This window comes from Nanorana parkeri, unplaced genomic scaffold, assembly GCF_000935625.1.
Source record: "Nanorana parkeri isolate BGI_ZX_2015 unplaced genomic scaffold, ASM93562v1 scaffold8, whole genome shotgun sequence".
In the NCBI taxonomy this organism is placed as follows: Eukaryota; Metazoa; Chordata; class Amphibia; order Anura; family Dicroglossidae; genus Nanorana; species Nanorana parkeri.
Window position 1 is genome coordinate 1502293 of NW_017306276.1, and position 6605 is coordinate 1508897.

Below are 6605 nucleotides of genomic sequence, written 5' to 3' on the forward strand. Positions count from 1 at the left end.
ATATATATATATATATATAGATATATATACACACACACATACATATATTATATTCTGACTCTGAAAATGTAATATCTGTCTTGAAAATATAAAAGTATAACAATTAGGAACCATATTTATATGTATGTATATACATACATATACACATATGTAAATGCACACACCTTAAAATATCTATTTGTATTTTTTTAAATATTACTACTACTTCACAATGCATAAACATTATGCTTTCTTAGGCTCCCTGTCCATACAGCTGTTGTATATAAAACTTGTTTCAGTCAAACACATTTTTTTAAAAGTAAAATTGATTTTTAAATAGCAGTCTCTGAAAGAATGAGTCTAGGCGGTTTTTCCAAGGTATGAAATAAACGTTTATCTAAATGAACGGCTTGACTAGAGGATCTTTTATGAATTAAGGTCACATTAATCAATATAAGCAGCACAGGAGGAATGAGGTCTCCCAGGGGCGGTCTCATTACATGGCTTGTAAAGACTGTCCTCCCACAAAAACGACTTTAACACGCCACAAATCAAACGCCAGTTACTGAGCTACTTTGCTTTCTTTTCCCCATCTTGTTTTATAACCCTGTAAACTTAAACATAACATGCAAACATACAGCAGAAATTAAGCACTGCTCCTACTATAAATAAAAGCAAACAGTGCAATGTAACCAGTGAGGATATCAATGTACAGGCAAATATAAGACCTATTTTGTTAACAATTGGCTTTTGTAGCAGATCAAGCATCTTCCCCACAAAATGGGCATTTTCTTGGATACTGGAAAGAAAGAATGGAAATCCTGGTTCCAAGATGTCTCTATCTGTGGACACGCACAAAACAAAGGTCTGACATGGATACCAAACCTCGGAATTTACATAGTTACATAGTTTGTAAGGTTGAAGACCAAGGTCCATCCTGTCCAACCTATGTACAGGTGAAACTCGAATAATTAGAATATCGTGCAAAGTTAATTTATTTCACTAATGCAACTTAAAAGGTGAAACTAATATATGCGAGAGACTCATTACATGCAAAGCAAGATAATTCAAGCCGTGATTTGTCATAATTGTGATGATTATGGCTTACAGCTCATGAAAACCCCAAGAACCCCAAATCCACAACCTCAAAAAAGTAGATTATTACATGCAATCAATAAAACAAGGATTGTACATAGAACAATATCGTACCTCTGAAAAGTACAAGCATGCATATGTACTCAGTACTTGGTTTGGGCCCCTTTTGCAGCACTTACTGCAATTACTTTTGCACGATATTCTAATTATTCGAGTTTCACCTGTATGTGAGTGTGTGTATTTTGCTGGCTTTACAACTTCCCATATCCCTGTAGATTCTGGCATGGATACCAAACCTTGGAATTTGTCTAATCTGATTTGATAAAACTGAGCTAGGAGGGCAGGCCAAATCTCAATTCCAAAGGTGGCCACCTTTAAAATTCTCACTACTCTAGGTACATAAAAATAACCGACCCTTTCATATAGATGCCACATCATTTTGTTACCAATCACAAAGCAGGATCATGTGTGATTCAAACTGGGCTCCCAGTTTACACCTTGTTCAGAAAGTGAACATGACGGCATGTTCCTTTATTCATCTAGTCACATAACTGCTCCTGATATACAACCTACTGCTTAAGTTCTGCTGCTGAAAGTGTATCCTACTATACTGCCCCCCCTCCTAGTTCTGTTGCTGCAAATGGCTCCCCCTACTAGTTGTGATGCTGGAAGTAGCTCATACTATACCCCCTGAGTTCTGCTGCTAGAACTGGCTCCTATCATATGCCTACTACCACAATTCTCTGCAGAATGTTGCTCCCACTCTACTCCCTTGGTATAGTAGGAGACACTTTCAGCAGCAGAACTGATAACCCTCTTAGTTCTGCTGCTGCAAATGGCTCCTGGTATCTCACCTACCCTCTACTAGTATTTCTGCTAGAATTGGTTCCTACTATATACCTTTAGTTCTGTTCCCTACTATATCTCCTACCTCCTCAGTTCTGTTTCCGGATTTACCCATGAACTTGTGTTGCGGAGGTGGAGGTCAAGTCAGAAAAATATATAAATATTTTGATGCTGCAACTACCTCCCTAGGCACCTTCCATGGGTGACATATGGTTAATATGTATTAAAAAATGGCCTAGGGGTATTCACAAACAGGACCAGGACCATGAATACAAAAGGTTACATCAAACTCTGCTTAGTTTGATAGAGACACAACTGCAAACAGTAGGAGCAACAAAATTGAGGACAAAAAGTCCCAGTAGAGATCTGACTAAGTGTAGTATTTTATGGTGCAAAGCTCCAGATATGTTTTTGATCAATATTACTCTGCTTAGTGTTCAGGTAGAAGATACTAGGTACGATGGTTGGTATTTCATGCACAACTAAAGGATAGTGCGTGGCAAAGACAAAAGCTCCTATAACAGCATCGTTTGGTGTGTGTGTTCTATACATAAATAATTTGTATTACACATACTATTCCTCCACTATCTGGAAGGTTAGATCCAAAGGTTTTATAAATGGTACTAAGTGTGTATGGTAAAATCCCTCATTTTGTAAAGTGCTGTGCAAACTGATGGCGCTATATAAATCTTGTATGATAAAAATGATAATAATCTATCCAGCATTTCCTGCAGCAGAAATCCCTAAATTGGCGTTTACAAGTGGCAGCTGTCACCTAAGTTAATGATCAGGTGACAGAAGTTGCATTTAAACGCCTGCACAACACATGTAATGATACGGGATATGATTACATTCGGTTAGGAGTCAATAACTCTCCCTGGACGCAATGATTGTGCATTCAGGGAGAGTGTTTTCTAACCGCATGAAATCATATCACATTCCAATACATGCGGTGTGCAGGCGTTTACATGGAGCTGCTATCACCTGAGCATTAACTTGAATAGGTGACAACTGCCACTTGTAAACGCCAGATTAGGGATTCCTGATGCAGTAAAACGCAAGTTTCTGATGCAGGAATCCCTAATCGCACCTAAACCTACAGCTATGGATAGGACCTTATTGTGAGTGTATATTTGTGTCTGTAGTACCAAACTGGATATAGTTATATTTTATTTTAAAGTATGAAATTTGGCAAGCGGCCCCCAAGAGAGAACAAAATTTGTTGAGTGGCCCCTGAGACGGAAGAGGCGGGGGGCGAAGACGGAGCTCCAGTCGGGCGGCGAAGATGACAAGGAGGCCGTGTCGGGCGCCAAGGATGAGGAGGCTGTGTTCCAAAGAGGTCAGGCCGTGCAAGGTCAGAGGACTGTGCTGGCACAGCCCAGCATAGATTCTGTACAGCCCACCAAGTGTGCTGTGCAGTACTCTTTGGTGGGCTCTGCAGGATCCATAGGGGGCTCTGCAGTCTGCAAAGCCCAGCACAGATCCTGCACAACCCCCCCTGAGATCCTGCAGACTGCAGGGTGTCAGGGGGTCTCTGCAGGGTCTGTGGGACTATCCACTGCTAGACAAGCGTCATGCCATGCCCACAGAATAAACACGTCTTCTCAATGTAGAAAGAACATCTTTAGTTATAAGTATAATTTTTAATATTACAATACATCAGTCTAGGGTGAAGTGGGTCAAATAGAACAAAGCCTACCACTAGGTATGGCAAAGTATTACTGGCTTCTTAAAGCTGAAGAATACCTACAGTTTACATTCATTGTTAAAGGTTTGCGGGCTAACACATACAAATAAATCCAGAAACTATACGTCAGTCGGTATAACCAGCTCTGTAATTTTAGTCTGTATTTGTGCTATAAAAATCATTGGTTCTAAATCCGTTATCCACAAGATCACAAATTAATCACTTGCATGATTCTTAGCATTGTCTAACAGAAAGGAATCAATAAGCAACAGAACATTCTGCTCACCAATGAAAAGTCTTGAAGTAGATGCAAACCCTAACTAAATGACATTTAATTTTCCCCTTTTTCAGCTCAGTCCTGCTGATCTCTTACAGCCTCTTTCATCCACTTCCTGCCTAGATGCACTCACCCCACCGTCAGCTGCACATCACTGCTTTTCTTGACAGTGACAACAGTGGACCGGTTCTGTGCAATGTGTGTCAGTACTAACACTTGTAATCTCCACCAGCATAATGCAAGGTCACAACACAACACAATTAGAAGACAGAAAGTGCTTGAACAAGGCCCTTCTTGGCAAGATCACCAAGCATTCTTCTCAAGAACGCTGCAGATTTAAAAAGATAGAAAACATTTTTTGAAATGACAATACCATGTTAAAGCTTCTATGAGATTTCATTGATTGGATTCAGATCTACAACTGCCTGAGCTATTAGCCCAACAACTCTGTATGCTGGACTAACACTCTACACCACCATCTATTCGTTTTACAGTCTGCCCACTATCCCAACAGCCTCATGCGTTAATTTACACTGGACAGCACCAACAACTGGAGTGTCATTCACAATTATAGGGAGATGCAGAAAATTGCATTCTGTGAAAACTTTATAGAATGTTGATATAAACTACTCAAAATTGTTTCAAGCTATATTGAAAGTCACATTTAAAGCGCTCACTAGTCATTAATCATCATTTTCTGTTGAAAAGAAGAATTATCACATATAGGTGCTTGTAGTCTGCTATTGTACATTCTATACAGGGACATAGAAATGCTTGAATTAGTCAAACCACTTGTCACTGCATACAGCCAGCCTTTAATAGAGGATGCTGAATTCATAAGGCCCCTCTCACATGGGTAGTGTCCATTCCGATGAGCAGGGGATCCATGCACAGATACCCTGCTGATTGGAGAAATACGAAACGGATGTCACGCTTGTGAAAACCGTGTCCGTTCAGTTTTTTTCCCTCCATCTTGCAATGAAGGAAGAAACAGCTAACCTGATCTATGTTAGGCTGTAAGATATAAGAGTCCTTTTACACCCGATTGCCTCTGATATGTCCCATTCATCTCCACCAAAATCAACAGGGTTTTTTGGGGGGGCGCTATACAGGTTCCCCATAGACTAACAATGAGCTTACGATCAGGTCCGCCTTAAAAACAGATAGGTGGGCCTGATTGGAACGTTGTGTGAAAGGGACCTTGCTTAAACAACAACAGAGATACTTAAAAGGATTTGTATGTATATTGAATTCTTTATTTTAATGAAATTTAAGTATTACAATTCTCTCTGAGAGGATAATTTATGTAAAAAAAGACCCTCTAGGAATCTACAAAGTCTATTTACAAAGATACATTTTCTATCTGATTCTGCTGCACCACAGTGAATCAACGATAAGGCCGTGTTTGTGGAAAGCTGGCTTTCATCTCTAAAAAAGGCTGGCAGGATGGAAAGTTAACCTCATCACAGTGTTACCTAAATGTACTGACAGGAAATCCTAATGTTTCCAAACATCTGGAAATCCACTTCAAGGGAACTTCATATTTTTCTTTACTTTTCGTATCTGTAATATACTGAGTCTGCTTTGGATAAGACCATTGTAGGCAACACTGTGAAAGTACAGTACAAATGGGCAATTCATTCAAGATGTGAGGATAATGATAGATATGTGTTAGTTAAATGAACACCTCTGACAAGACTCCTGATAAATGTATTTGAAAAGAGCTCCCCCTCTAAAAACAGCACTTTTTATCGTCTATAAAGCAGAGCGGAATTCTGCACAACAGTGTTGATGGCATGCTCTCTAGGATACCAGAGCGAGTGATGACATTCATGGGTAATAATCACATATACATTCCTTAATAAGCAGTCTGAAGGAAGACATCAATATAAGGTAAGCCAGTCTCAGATAAACTCTAATATACAACCCCTTATTTCAATACCGTGTTAAATATATTTAAGATCATCAAAATACAACAAACTTAGAAGGCTGAGTTTTGTGGATCTACAAGTGACAACAAAATTTAACCTACAAAAAAACAGGGGTTTTGCTTTATCTGTAAAATCTCTTTCTTGGAGTACATCACAGGACACAGGGAGATCGGACAGTCCTATACAATTCCTCCCTCTCGCAGTAGTAGTAGTACAGAGTGGATAACCAAAATCAGAGGGGAGGGTCCAGTGTCCTGTGATGTACTTCAAGAAAATGATCCCTCATCACAGGAAGTTAGTCCAACATAGAGGCAGGAAACACAGTTCTAACACGCCTAGTGGTGTGAGCCTTTACTGGAAAGAGGGGAACATTAGCCTTCAATTCATAGGTCCAAGTAATAGTTTGCCGAATCCACCTAGAAATAGTAGATCCCTATATGGGGACCCTTGGGAAAGATGAAGAGACTTACAGATTGATGCAACAACAGAGAGGACAACTAGAACAGCACAAACCATGCCCAAACAGTGGAGAGATATTTCTTTAGGATGTTTAGATGGAGGACATAAGGATGTAAAACAATGTCCTGGTTAAGGTGTAAGACCACCAGGCAGAGACAACCTTACAAAGCAGTACCTTATCCTTGTGAATAACCAGAAAAAGCCTCCAACTCAGAAAGATGTTTGACGAAAGTGATGGCAAAGAGGAAGGAAACCTTGCAGGTGAGTAGGGTCAGAGGGATATCCATGAAAGTTTCAAAAGGAGGCTTATGTACAGTCAACAGGACTAATG

At 39.7% G+C, this 6605-nt stretch overlaps 1 protein-coding gene across 4 annotated transcripts in view; it reads right to left on the bottom strand.

Annotated features, from left to right (window-relative positions):
- NBEA (neurobeachin) overlaps positions 1–6605 on the bottom strand; it is a 553993-nt gene that overhangs the window by 157618 nt on the left and 389770 nt on the right. The window lies entirely within an intron of this gene.